Source organism: Prionailurus bengalensis, chromosome B1 (assembly GCF_016509475.1).
Source record: "Prionailurus bengalensis isolate Pbe53 chromosome B1, Fcat_Pben_1.1_paternal_pri, whole genome shotgun sequence".
Taxonomy (NCBI): domain Eukaryota; kingdom Metazoa; phylum Chordata; class Mammalia; order Carnivora; family Felidae; genus Prionailurus; species Prionailurus bengalensis.
Window position 1 is genome coordinate 156,628,444 of NC_057344.1, and position 15,220 is coordinate 156,643,663.

Genomic DNA, 15,220 nt, shown 5'->3' on the forward strand with positions numbered 1-15,220 from the left:
TAAAGAAGAAAGTCTATAGATACATACATGCCTCATGTTAACACAAAACTATTTCTCAATAGACTCTTTGTCCACTCCTTGAAGTCATGATCAGTATTCTGAGTCAAGGTTCAAACAACAACCATCGGTCATTGACAAATCAAGAACATTGAAAATTTGAAGAAAACAGAAGACATAAACATAAACCAGCTGAGCCCTTCCACTCTTGCCAGCAATAAAATCTCAGACAAAAAGATGACCATCAGTCAGGACCATTTACTCTTATTCAAAAGTATTTGGAAGAGCTCTGAGGAAAGGAAAAGGGGAAAAAACAAAACAAAATAGAACAAAACAAAACAAGAGACTGTTGAAAAACTTCTTACAGGGTCAGCTGTCAATGGAATGCATTTTAGTATTCAGGTTACCCACCCATGCAGAACATCAAAAACTGGGCTTGAGTCTCTCCCCTATTCTCACAGGCTCAGGCTACTGTGGAGCCACTGGGGCTGTCCTGAATAGTAACACACTCTGCCTCTGCGGGACACATAAACACCAACACAAGCTGATCAAACAGAAGGGGGTGTCGTTTCTACTTGGCTTTCGTTTTCTCGAGTCATACTTTACAACACTTGATTCTGGTACAATTTAGCAACTCAGCTGTCCGACGCTCAGCTTATTTTTTCATTCATTTTCACCACCTACCATGTTGTGGTACACTCTTTCCGCTTTAACAAAAATGCTGGATAATTATAGGTAGGAGTCACACACCTTAATAATGTCTTTTACTGGCAACTGTCACTGACATACAGATGTTATTTCTAAAACGTGGACTTATTTATGACCCTTTCAATATTTCAGGTCTCTAAAGCAATTTTGGGATTTGAATTTTAAGGGTCCGTCTGCATTTATAGCAATCTTCTGAGGACGGGAACTTTAGGATTATAAACCTTTTAAATTTATAGAAATCTTTAAATCTTGGAAGCTGATGATGACTTTATTTGGTTACAACATTATAGAAAATCCTGATGCAGTTAAAGCTTAAAGAGCTGCTGATGCCATGAGAAAAGATGATCAGGAGTTTAATTTAAAATGTCTTAAGTTAAATTGCTACTTTCATTTTATACATGATTTAAAGTCAATCTTCAGGCACAGCACTTGGTGGCTGTCAAAAATATTTTCCTATCAGGATTATATGATTTTTGGTGGGGAATTAGTAGCAGAGCATAACATTTTAAGATTAGGAGGAAAAACTAAAAAATAGGTACTGAACAAAAGGTTAAGAAAGGAGAGAAGGAAAGAACATGGGAAAGCCAAGAAGATCCCTGAAACCTTTCTCAGCTGCTTAAGAAAATGCTATTGATTTTCATAGTTCATCGAGAACGCTTCAATTAAAAAAATGATATCTGATTTAGCTAAATTTTCTTACTAATGGCACTTAAGGACATTTCTAATAATACTGTAACTAAAAGTATCAGGTACCATTCATTAAGTGCTCATACTGTCAGGTATTTTTCTGTTTACTTCCTATTCCCCTCCCCAAATCAGCAATGTAGCTTTTATTACCTGTATTTACAGATAGAGATGATAGAGCTAGAAAATTGTGGAAAGGGGATTGTATTCAAGTGCCTCTCATTCCAAAGGCCATTTCTGAGAAGTTCATAATTAGGGACAGTGCCCAGCTATGCCCCTCTAAGGAATATAACTTAGTTTCTACAACACTTGTCAGCATTAACCGAAGTGGAAAAGACAAGTACTGTAACACTAATTTCATAGTGGCAGGCCTTGGTCAGAAATTAAACCAGCCACGGAATATATTCCCCCCAAATGTACTTAATTTATAAATAATAGATCTCTAAAGCTTTTGCATAGATGTCGATGTGTCATTCAAAAGTATTACAGTTCACCAGTCAAACTTTAGCATCTAGTAAAACTAATCTCTATGTGGAGCCTCCCTTACTCATTAGGCATATTACCATTCACAAACAAACTGAGTTACATTAGATAATTACCCCAAAGATCCTTTTCACTGAAAATGGCCTGTTGTGATGCTTGGATAGTGATTAACAGACTAAGAGTGCAGTGAGTTGTCTTGATATCACTTCAGAAAAGTGATTTCCTCCTTAATAATTCCCAAGATACATAAATATTCAATTAGGGTCTTTGAAATCTAGTTTTAATTGGGTATTCATTCTCCACCCAACTTCAAACTTAGCCTAAGCCAAGAAAGGTGTTTTATTAGTTCTTACTATAAGTAAAAACAAAACAAAAAACAAAAAACAAAAAAAACCACACAAACAAAAACAGAACTTTTCATGACTTTTAAAGTGGGAGGGTAAAATAAAGCCAAGATTATCTTTTATATGAAATTTTCAAATTTAAGAGCACTTAACAGACATACTCTAAAGCAATGAGGTGAAACATAATTGCATATCTGAATCACATGGGGAGTTGATTAAAGTTTTCTGGGACCCTTCTGAGACTCAGCAAATATAGTAATAATGACAGCAGCATGTAGTTGCATCTCCATTATTATGTGCCTGGAACTCTTTTAAGCACTTTGCATATATTTTCCCTTTAAATCTTCACAACAAGCAATGAATCAGGAACAACTGTTATGACCAATTAAAACATATCAGAAAATGGGGCACTTGGGTGGCTCAGTTGGTTAAGCGTCCAGCTTTTGATCTCTGCTCAGGTAATGATCCCAGGGTTCATAAGACTGAACCCCGCACTGGGCTCTGCACTAATGGTGCAGAACTTGCTTGGGATTCTCTCTCTCTCTCTCTCTCTCTCTCTCTCTCTCTCTCTCTCTCTCTCTGCCCCTCCCACCCAGATGCTCTTGCACTCTCAAAGTAAACATTAAAAAACATATCAGGAAATTGAGGCATAGAGAGATCCAGTATCTGACCCAAAGCCAAGTAAGTTATCAAACCTAGGCAAAGACACCACAGAGTCCCTTCTCTTCACCACCACACCATTCTGTCTCTCCAGATATCAGAATATCTAGACCCAGGGCCCAGATTTTAAGTATTCCCAGTAACTCTTCTGCTACTGTCAGCAAATCAGGCTGGAGACCTGCATCTTTAAAATTTCTATTTCAGTAACTGGGAACCAAAAAACGAGAAACAAGCTTTCTACACTGGAAAGAGAATACTGAAAATGTCAAATAATAAAACATCCAACCTACTTGTGTCTTTTTAAAGTTTGAACAGTCTACTTATTTTTTCTTATCCTAGATGACTCCTTATATGGTCAGATGAAGAGACACTTGTAAGGACAAGGAGACAGATCTTGCAAAAGCCAACACCAGTGGTTCTTAGACCTTCCGGTCCCAGGGCCTTTTCACATGCTTAAAAACTGATGACCTAAAGCAACTTGATTGTGTTGATTATAGCTATCAATATTTATGTACTAATAGGTAAACTGAGAAAAATTTAAAACATAAGAATACACAAGCACACATGACATATGCTATCAGAGCAACGATGTCATCACAGATCATGTGCCTTCTGGAAAACTCCATAGTACACTTGTAAAAGTATGAGAGTAAGGGGCGCCTGGGTGGCTCAGTCAGTTAAGCCTCCAACTCTTTTTTTTTTTTTTTTTAACGTTTATTTATTTTTGATAGAGAGACAGAGCATGAACAGGGGAGGGGCAGAGAGAGAGGGAGACACAGAATCTGAAACAGGCTCCAGGCTCTGAGCTGTCAGCACAGAGCCCGACGCGGGGCTCGAACTCACGGACCGTGCGATCGTGACCTGAGCCGAAGTCGGACGCTTAACCGACCAAGCCACCCAGGCGCCCCTAAGCCTCCAACTCTTGATTTTGGCTCAGGTCATCATCTCATGGTTGTGAGACTGAGCCCCACATGGGGCTCTGTGCTGAGCATAGAGTCTACTTAAGACTCTCTCTCTCTCCGTCTTCCTCTCTCCCACCTCTCTCTCTCTCTCTCTCAAAAAGAAAAAAAAAAAGTATAAGAGTAAAGGCAAATAACATCATAGCATTGTTACAAAAATGTTTTCTTTTTCCATTTCTTTTTACATACTCTGAAGAGAGCTTCCCCTGAACCTGCTGTACAAAATGACCCACAAGTTTTACCAGAAAGAAATATTCAGTTGGGGGATTTAATTTTCCATCTCTGAGATAAGTTTCACAAAAAGCAGAATTACCACCAATATTATTCCATTTAGATTCTTCAGTAATATGGACCAAATGGTAACTTCTTCAAATGTGTACATATAATCACTCTGATAAAGAAATTCATTAATACTAGAACTAAATTCTTGTTTTAAATGGCAGTAAGACATAAGCAAGACATAAATTATTAGGATCTACAGAATCTTCTATGATCAAATGTAGAAAGAACTCTCCTTCTTCCACCCGCGCCCTAAAACAAATGGAGAATCACAATTAATTCTGAGTAGATGGCTAATTTTTAATGTATTTGTTACTGCATGAGCACACTTCATAATTCTAAGAAAAAAGTTATAATGGCCACTTATGCAGTTGAATTAATTTTATAGGGCCACACAGATAGTCAGCATGACATTAAAGAGTTTTGAAGGGATATATGCACATCTTAGGACTCATAAACGCTATCTAGAGGCATGCTCACACTACTTTTTCAAACTGGCCGATAAGCAGCAATACCAAAATCACAATGAATGAAAAATCCGGATTTTTCTCCCCATTTATCAACAACAACAACAACAACAACACACACACACACACACACACAAATGGAGACAACAACGGGAAAATGTCAGGAGGACCTTACTTGCATTTGAATGTTCTACTTTATATTTTATTATAAAATAGACTTTCTATAAAGAAATTCATTTGCATTAAAGAAAGGACATAAATGCAATAATAATCTAAGTGTAAATATGTCCTTCAATGTAAACAAAAGCTAAATTACAATAGAGCCTCTGTCTTCAGGGTTTCTCCCTATGTGAGCAAATTCATATTTGAATGTAATGCAAATCTAAGAAATCCAAGGGAAAACAGCCATTTGCAAAACTTAAGATCACCTCCCTCTAATTCCAACTGCTCTAGCCATCCATACCATGCTAAATTAAGGCTGCACATTTCTCAAAAATTGCTCTTTGTTCTTAAACACACAAATCAGTAAGTTATCCTTACTGATTTCTGGGCAAAAATGCCCCCCTTCTAACAGTCACTGTCACTCTTGCTTGGCAACCCTTTTCAGGGAGAGTTTCAAGCAGCAGGTAAAGTGGTCCAAATGAAATCTGAAGAACAATTCAGTTTAGCATTGTATTATTTGACTAACTTCAACCTTTTTGCTTTTATAACATGTTTAAATCTCCTACTTCGGATTTCCTAGGCTACATACAGCTCACCAAAGAATCAAAGACAAATCAAGACCATAAAAAATTTGCCTTTCTTAATTACTAGAAACAATGCCAGCCACAGTAGCTGGAGCCAGTACGTCTCACACTTGCTATTATTCCCTGTGGAAAGGAATATTTAAATCTCCAAACTGTAAGAAGATCATTAAGAAAACCTTCCATTCATGTTTTTGAGGAGAGCTCTCACTCTGAAGGATAATCACACCAAGCCACTTAAAATGAGACATCAAAAGCATTTACCCATCAGGCAAATCACATGCTGGTTTATCACTCTTCAGGCCAGGGATGCCTGATACAGCCTAACAGGTCAAACTAAAATATTTAAATAGTTCACATAAACCTTTATACTGATCATTCCTCCCACCCCAAGTGTATAGAAATAGTCTAGGCCACCATACACACCAATGGAGCAGGTTATTGACTATTTAGTGATATTAAAGTGCTATGGAATGGCCTTCCACCACTTTGACACATTCACCTTCAGCTAAAGACAGCACAATACACTGACAGACTTGGTTCTAATGACATCAGGACCTGTGGAATGTATGACTGCTAGCAAATGCAGGCTGCTAGGAAACAAAGAACAGATCTGATCAAATCTTCTAGTGTAAGGGCTGGGAATCATTACGATTAGATCTTCTGAAATGACAGGACAAGTGTCCCTTAATCTTCAGAAATATTTACAAGTGTAAAGACTTTAACACATATCCCCTAGAAATCAAACAAATGTATGAAGCTAGAACCTCATAAATTAAATCACAATTCTCTAAGTTTTCTATGAATATGATGGCCACTAGCAATCGTGCATAAAAACAGAACTTAATCAGAATCAGGCATCAGTGATTCTTTATTCCTTTTTTTTTTCTTTTTTGCAAAAGCCTAAGCTTTTTCAAGAAGTCAAGATCAAAAGAAAGAAAGAAAGAAAGAAAGAAAGAAAGAAAGAGAGAAAGAAAGGGAGAAAGAAAGAAAGGAAGGAAGGAAGGAAGGAAGGAAGGAAGGAAGGAAGGAAGGAAGGAGAAAGAAAGAATTAGAGTACCTGGAAAATAAGTACCCTTTTTACATTTACAGTGCTATACTTTTAAAAACAAAATAGAACACAGTCATTTGTGCCAAACACCAAAGCAGTCGGAGCTGATCTACAACTAAGGAATTTAGTAGCTTTTCATTACTGAAACTGAAAAGCAGGTTAGCTTTTTAACTTTTTAAAAACCATTCATCTTTGTACATTTTTAACCCTTGCTTTGGTGACAAAAAAAAAAAAAAGAGGGAAACAAAGCTGAGAGATATTTCAACACAAATATCCTTTTAGCTCCTACACAAATTATCTGGAAACCTCTTGGTGATGCTATAAAAGAACTGACAATTCTGTCTGTAATCCACGAACAGACAACTTGGGCGCCAGAACTCCGGGTCATTTGGTACCATTACAGACTGAAAAACAAACCAGGGAAATCTAGCTAAATTCTGTTTAATCTCACAGGGAAATGAAGAGCATTCTGCAAGTGAAAAATTACTAAAGAAGTGTGCCTTTGCAGATTCTACAACGACATTCTTTAACTAGTGTTGATAGCCCATATGACACTAAATTAGCAGACCGCCTATTTACTTCAGAGCAAAACCCAGAAGGCAGTTTTTCCTTCCTGCCAGAGTCTATGCGTCTCCTCATTTCCCCAGCAGCTGGCTGGAAGGATGTAAAATCAGAGGTGCAAGAAGGCTTATACTTCCTAATGAGTAATCCACCCAGGAAAGTAAACACAACAGACACCAGCAGGTTCGGCTGTAAAGGAGACCGTGGCAGGGGTGCTTACACGGTTGTTTACAATGTGCCCCAACTACCGCAGGCAGGGTCACACACAGGCACAGGGAGGAGACACCCAGAGGTGGCTCACACACCTCCAGTTCGCCCAATTTCTGGGATATCTCTGGCCGTAAATAAAGCAGCGCGGGTTTCTATCAGACTGAAGGAAGTGACCAGAGAATTACAGGAACTAGGGTTGTGCTGGCTGGACTCGGGTATGTGAATGTGCCCGGGAGATGACTGTTCTATCCCTTGGTCCTCATCAGGGCCAATCTGGGGTGCGTCGAGCGCTGCACCAGAGACTCACGCGCGCCACGCATCTCGCGGAGGTGCTCCTCACGGGGGCAGAGGGGACACCGTGTGGCTTCCTCGCAACCCCTGTGGGGCCTCGCGGCCTCCTCAAACCAGATTTTCGAGTTAAGCGGATCCCAGGCGATTTCGATAAGCAAGATCAGCTCAACTAGCATCGGCTCTGCCATCCCCACAAATACCTCCGGCCATCCCCAGAGCGCGCAGGAACGCGCGCACACTGTCACGCACACGCCGACCCCACCGCCAACTGACCCTGGTAGCAGAGGTCGCCCCCACCCCTGGAACACACACCCACCTATAACGGGGGGCCTGGCACGCTCAGCCCTTGAGCTCCGGCCGGGGACCAGTGGCGGGGGCGCGGAGGCACCTACGTTCCCCAGAGCCGGAGCGTCCCCTTCTCCCGCCGGAGGCTCCGGGTCGCCCGCCCTCCTACCTGTAACCCAGCCGACCGCGGATACCAGTGCTCTTTCCACCCCGCCCTGGCATCCCCGGTGCCCCGATTCGTGCAACGCCGTCCCCCGCCCCGTGCCCACTCCCAACACCGCGCCGCCCCGGGCCACCCACGAAAGTAGCAGCGTTTTCCAACCAAAACCTCCTAACAAAGCCTGGGCAAGCAGCTCTAAACCAAACTGCCGTGAAGGGGACACCACGGGCGGGGTACGGAAAGGCAGCGCAGCTCTGCCACTCAGGGGCGCGACCTGGGCAACCGCGGCCACCATGGATGCTCCAGACGGGCGTCTAGGAAGGATCGCGGTGAGCTCGCCGCCCCCTCAGTCCCCATCACCCCAGAGCGCAGCTCTCACCCGGTCCCTGTCTGCTCTCCAGCCCGCTCCCGCCTCCAACGGCACCAGCTCCGGGTCAGCGGAGAGAAGGCGCCCCCTGGTCTGCTTTCAGCCCCCACCAAGGGATGACACTGGGGTGAGAGTGGAGGGAGAATTCCCGGGGTGGAAATTCCAGTTCCTACTCCCAGCGTGTCGGACTGCGAATGCGCCGGGTCTGCTCTCCCCTTTATCCCTCTCCTCCGCCAAATCGCCCAGTTGCTGGAAGAACTCGAACCCGTGCCAAACCCCAGCGCCCACCAGCCAGGAGGCTCCCTTTCCCGCCCCGCATCACGATCGGATGAGTGTGCGTGCGGGCGAGTGTGTGAGGGCGACTGTGTGAGTGGGTGGGTGAGTGTGCGTGAATCCCGCACCCCCTCGGTTGCCCGCCCCGCGGACGCCGCCGCCTGCGCCGGGCCAGGGCCACCACTATTAGGAAGAGTGAGAAGAATAAATTACCTTTCGTAACCGCCGGTCCCTGAGATCGTCCCATCAGTTGCTCAACAACCTGCAGCCGAGTGCAGTTTCCACAATCCAGCCATGGAGCCCGGGGCAAAAGACCGGCCGGCCCCGGAGAAGACACCCCCACCACACGCCGCAAGGAATGATAACCACAGCGCAGAGAAAGCAGCAGGAGGGTGGAGACCCCAGCCAAAGAAACAACAACAAAAAGTCTCTCCTTCCCCCTTTCTTCTGCTACACAGCCACGGAAAAAGGGGAAGGGGGGGGAAAAGAACCAAAGATTTGTCTTCCTGTACGTTGTCTCGCTTCAAACACACCGAGGGGGTAAAAACGGAGCAAAGAGAGAGCAAGGTTCAAATGTCTCTCCCAGTCCACAGTTGCACAACTTCGGAGTCGGGCTCCGTCTCCAGCAGCGGCCGAGAGACCCAAGCGGCAGCTATTAACATGCGGCAGTCATAGCTGGGGCTGCTTCTCCTCCCGCTGCTGCTGCCGCCGCTGCCGCTGCTGCTGCCGCCGCCGCTCAAGAAAAGACGCTGCTGGAGAGACCAAAAATCTTCCACCATCCCCCCAGCCGATCTTTATATCCAGTTCTCCCACCCCACCCCCTTCTCTTTCTTTTTCTTCTTCTTCCTCGTCCTCCCCTTTCCGCTTGGGAAAGGGAGCAGTGGAATAGGTAGGGGGAGCCGCGACAGCCAGGGGTGGCTTCTTCTCCGCCAAACCCTCCTCCTTCTCCCGAGGTTTTCTCCCCGCGGAGGGTCTCCTCTGGCGCCCGCAACCTGCGCCGAGAGCCGGAGCGAGGGCCACGCAAACTCCTTCCCGAGTGCACGGTGGGGGCGCGCGGGCGGAGCGGGCGCCCGGCTGCCGAGGGCTACGTCCCGGGGGTCGCGGAGCCCGGAGCCCGGGGGGTGGCAGATCAGCTCGCCGGCCGGGCCGGGCAGCTGCGGGCATGTGGGAGCTTCATCGCGCGGCCCCGAGCTCCGCGCCGCCGCCGCCGCCGCCGCCTCTTCGGTTCTTTCTCTTCTTCGACTCTCCGAGAGCGAGAAAGGCTCTGGCGCTCTCCACACACGCACACTCACACACGCGCACACACGAGCGAGCTCCTGCCAAAGCAAACCGTGCAATCCGCGCGCGCGCACACCCGGAGAAAGAGGACGGAGGCAAAAAAAAAGAGAAGAAAGAAAGGGGAGGGGGCGAGTCACAGGCGGCGGCAGCGGCAGCTGTCGGAGCGGAGGCAACGAGCAGTCCGGGGAAAACCAGCAGCGGCAGCGGCGGCGCCCACCCGGACCAGCGGCAGCATCTGCATCCCCGCTCCCGGGAACTGGGGCGAGCGGTGCCGGGCGAGCAGGAGACCCGGCGACGCGCCGAGAGCGGGTCGGAGCGCGGGCGCGCCGGGGCCGTGCAGCCTGCGCGCGGCGGACGCAGCCGGGGCCCGAGCCGAGGCCAGAATGAGCCGCGGGCTGGCGAGCGCCAAGAGCGCCGAGAGCTGGGGAGGGGGCTCGCGCGGGGGGAAGGGGGTGGCAGGTAAAACCCGGATCTGGAGTGCACTCGGGCTCCGCCGCGCGGACTCCACCTAGCAGCTCGGCAAACGCTTGGAGGTGGGAATGAGAGGGCTGCTACAAGAGGCTTCCCTTTCAGGGTTTGTCAAACAAAGGGTACATCTCCTCCCGGCTTTGAGGCACGCTTCTACCTCAGCCCCTCTCTCTCTACCTCTCTTTCTCTCTGTCTCTGTCCCTCCCCTCTCGCACTCTCGCCCCTCTTCTTTTCCTCCACTCCACCCCAGGTGAGTAAACGTCAGAATGAAAGTCCTGCCAGCTTCTCCTTTTCTAGGTGCAGATTATTCCATATTTTCATTATGCAGGTACCTAGTCTCGGTGCGTTTTCTGCCTTTGGTCCATTTTATGTTTCTTCAAACTTACCTCAACGTGCAAGTTTACTGCAGACTTTAAAGTATCCTCTGATAATCGGACGTGGGGATTTCATGATTTTATTTCATAATGTCAGTAAAAATTACCATAATGGATATAGAAAGGTGCCGATTGCAAAGCAATGCCTTCTGATGGTGGGGAAAGCCTTCTCAAGTTAACTGAGTGACCTTGGTCAATTACTGAGCCCCTTTGTGCTTTCTTTATAAATAAGATAGAAGGTTAAGCGGGTAATTTATAAGGTCTTTTCCTCCTCTAAAATTTCATGATCTAAAAAGACTAAGGTGTTATTTTCTGTACCAGTAAATTTGAGTTACAATTATGAGAGAAAGTAAGATTTATTATATGCATTCAACAAGCACATTATATCCAAATTGTATTTGAATGTATATATTCAGAAGGGTCTAATGCCCGTCCAGAGCTCTTCGGAGGTATAATCAACCACAGTACATCTGAAGAACCCAAAACCTCATTAGCATTAACAGACCATACCCAATACAAGTGACTATCAAAATCTCATGGGTTCTTCAAAGCTCAATTCCAGTGCCAAATGCTCCAAAAACCTTTTCTCACCAACCCCAATCAAAATAATCACCCCTTTTCTTATATTCCCATAGCACTTTGGTGGTATATCTAGGATAACACCCATTTCATTCTGGTTTTTTTTTCTTATTATTATTCTTTTAAATAACGAGTAGCTTGTCTGTATGCCTCCTCAGATTATTGGATCTTCCTTAAATGCAAATTCCAAATTTTAATCTGTATAACCTTAGATTACTATGTATCCACAGTACTTTGCATTGTAATTCCTTTAAAAAAAATGGGAGAGGGCTTTCATGATATTGCTGGATTCTGACTGAGATGTTCACACACTTAAATTAGGCTACTTGAATTTGCCTAAAATCAGGCATCCATGAACTCCCCCGATTACATAAAGAAAATATAAACTGACATCTGAAGTCACTTGTTACTTAAATAATTTTGGAAATAGTAGGCTCTAGCCAGTTGTGACAAGAGGCTCTTATTTGTAAAGGAGGCAAAATGGAAAGTACCCAATTCATCTCCTAAATGGATATATGTGGAAAAGCAATAAAATAATAAAATGGGAATGAAAGGTATGGTATAGGTATTAAATGTTATTAATGGTAGCAGCAGAAATATAAGTAAACGGTACCTATAGACCAATTTTTAGAATCAATCTTATCACATCTTGACAGTTTCGGAGGTATATGAGAGAGAAATTAAATTTCAAATGGAAATTAATATTTCAAGAAATAAAATATATTAACTGAAAACTATATTATTAAGTTATTAAATATGAAACATAGTAACTGAAAAGTAAGCATATTAAGTCAAATAAGTAATTGAAAGTATTCACCAAAGAATTGATCACAAATAAAGTTATAGACAAAAAAAAAAATGAGGAAGAAAGAACCAAAAAGGGGGGGGGGGAGGAGTGAGTAAAAAATAAGTTAAAGAAAAGCATGGAAAGGAAGAGAATAGGTTAATTATTTATACAATTTAATCAAATGTCAATGTAGCAGCTTTTATAGCAGCTACCTGTATGTTAGGCTCAAACTTCATGCTTCCAAATCCTCTTCAATCTGATAAGCATAGTCTTCTATATTTAAGACACAAAGCATCCTACTCCATTGCCAAGAAATCCATGACTCTTGCCAATATCTTTCTATGGTGAACCTTCTAGAAAAATAAAATCTAGTAAATTCTGTGCATTATTTGCTACACAACTATATTTAACATTTTCTCAGGGACAAGATAGTATCCAAGATGATGACTAAGCAAGGATAACTATTATACATGGTAGTGCTGTGTGCTAGAGTGGGTTTTGAATATGATGGTACAGTTGACTTTAGCTCTATTAAAGTTGAAAAAAGTCAATATTTACCATGTGTAAAAGAACGCTTCTAAATTTAAAAAGCTGAATATCCAATGAAATAGGATAACCAATATGAACATATTTTAATAACTAGTAAAACTCGCTGACCAAAGGATTCTTTCAAATTAATAAATACACTAAGATCCCCAACAGGGTGAACATGAAGAAAATAACATAGATAATCTGTTCACAGAATAGGTAAACACAAATAAATAACCAATAAATGTAGAGAAGGATGCTTTGCCTATACAAACAATCCCATACATAAAACTTTACACAATTACAAGATCTACCAGGTTTCATGTTTTGCCCAGGAAATTAGCTGAAAAGTAACAGGGGCCTACTCTAAACTCTAAAAAAAAGTGTGTTGAGACAGGCATGCCCCTATGCTAATAACATACACTGACACATTTTTCTGGAAAGAAAGTTGAAAATATATGTCAACTGACTTATAAAATATGGATGTCATTAATCCAATGTTTCTATTTACAGATACAACTTCTACAGAAATAAACAGAGGTATGGACAAGGATTTTTTTACAATGATATACATCTCAGTCATAATTGTTATGTAAGGGGAGTGAGTATGTGAGGTATGTATATATTCAGAGAGATCTTGTTTTTTCATGCTCAGTAAAAGCCCTCTTATCTGATTGGATTGGTATTTAGTTAGTGGGAAAAATGTTGGTTAAAGCAAAAAAAAAAAAATTTTTTTTTTTTTAATGACCCATACATTCTATTTTAGTTAGGATTCATTTTTGCTGCAAGCAACAGAAACACAAAATAACAGCAACCTAAACAAGATAGAAGGTTATTACTTTTTCAAGTGAAAAGTCTAGCAGTTGGTGATCCAGAGTTATTATGGCCCCCCAAAACATCCTGGGTGTAGATGCCTTCTTTATCTTCTTGTGTGGCCACCTATGACCTTTATTCCCAGTTTCAGTTCTAGCAATCATGCCTCCATTGCAAAAGCAAAGAAGAAAAGGAGGAAGATAAAGGTATACTCAAACCCGTGACGTTTTCCTAGAGCTGCACACACCATTCTCCTTTCATTTCATCCTCAGAAATGCTGAGATGGTAACACTTAGCTAGCTACAAGGCTAATGGAAAACATTGACTACTTCAGGCAATCATGTGCCCAACTCAAAATCAGATTTTTTCATATTTATCTTTTCCTCAGACTATAACTTACCCGTGTGCACCACCCTGAACAGAGCTTTGCATACATTAGGTTTTCAGTAACCGACTGAATGGCTAATGCAGACACTAAACAATGTCCCCTTCATGTGAAGTGACCTTTTGGTTCAACTTGATATAAACGTTCACAAAATTTGAAATTACTGAGCTCTGCCATCAAGAAAAATACTCTCTAATACCCGATCGAATATCAGTGGACAGTTAATACTGTAAATGCTACTGGGCCCAGACACACTGACAAATCCAGGTAATCAGGATTAAATTACATCTGCAAACCAGGTAGCAAATCATAGTACTCAGATTCCTAGTATGCCATGGCATGATGAGAATTCTAGGAGGCCTTGGGTTCACTAGAATGTTGACTTAAATTTAGAATATATGGACTATCAACCTATTTGATTGCCCTAAGGGATAGCTTAAGTCTAAGAAGTGCCTGGTGATGCTCTCTGTTCCCTGGAATATACATCAAAGGGCCATTTAAAAGACTGTAAAATCTTACCCAGATTATATCGACCTGCTAATTTGGTATCTTCTTTTCTCTCCTGCCTCAAGCAATTTACCCTTATTCTTTTTCAACCCATAAGAGGATCTGTGTATTCTACATTCTTCAAGACCTGGAAGCTTATCTATACATATAGATAAGGTAAATCTAGATCTAGATATTTTTAAACTCTTTTAAGTTCATTTATTTGTTTTGAAAGAGAGGAGGGAGGAGCAGAAAGAGAGGCAGAGAGAGAGAGAGAGAGAGAGAGAGAGAGAGAATCCCAAACAGGCTCTGCATTGTCATCACAGAGCCAGATGGGGGCTGGTATTCACAAACCATGAGACCATGACCTGAAATGAAACCAAGAGTCTGATGCTTAACTGACTGAGCCACCCAAGTACCTCTAGATATTTTTTTTTAAAACAGCTTCTCCTAACTAATCCTAAACTTTTCCAAATCCTTTTTTTTTTTTTCTTCCCAATGAAAGAGTCTCCTTAGAACTCTGTGACATAGTTTCGCTAATGTTTGCATACATGCATGTCAGTTTTGGAGGACTGTGAAAGAAACATGATGCTTCTTCTGTTTCTTTCCTTCTTCTTCTCCTTCTCCTCCTCCTCCTCCTTCTATTTCTTCTTCCCCTCCTCCTCCTCCTCCTGCTTCTTCTCCTTCTCCTTCTTCACCTTCTTCACCTTCTTCACCTTCTCCTTCTTCTTACTCCTTCCCCTCCTCCTCCTCCTTCTCCTTCTTCTTACCTTCCCCTCCTCCTCCTCTCCTTCTCCTTCTTCTTCTTCTCCTTCTCCTTCTCCTTCTCCTTCTCCTTCTCCTTCTCCTTCTCCTTCTCCTTCTCCTTCTCCTTCTCCTTCTTGTAACTTTCCCATTGCCTTCCCTTAGATCCAACAATTAAATTACCTTTCATGGCTGCAAATTAGGTTAAACACCAAATATTTTCAGCCATATACTGTAAATGTTAGTAATAGAACAC

General features: G+C 43.0%; 1 protein-coding gene across 23 annotated transcripts in view; it reads right to left on the minus strand.

Annotated features, from left to right (window-relative positions):
• ADGRL3 (adhesion G protein-coupled receptor L3) overlaps positions 1-9,306 on the minus strand; it is an 827,855-nt gene extending 818,549 nt beyond the window's left edge. For 8 of the 23 annotated variants that reach the window (XM_043572597.1, XM_043572586.1, XM_043572595.1 and 5 more), the window contains exon 1: positions 8,736-9,302. The gene's annotated coding sequence lies outside the window, so the exon portion shown is untranslated. Of the gene's footprint in view, positions 1-8,735 lie in introns of all 23 variants that reach the window. The other 15 variants (XM_043572598.1, XM_043572593.1, XM_043572599.1 and 12 more) reach the window with 4 other exon arrangements.
• Between the last annotated feature and the right edge of the window lie 5,914 nt (positions 9,307-15,220).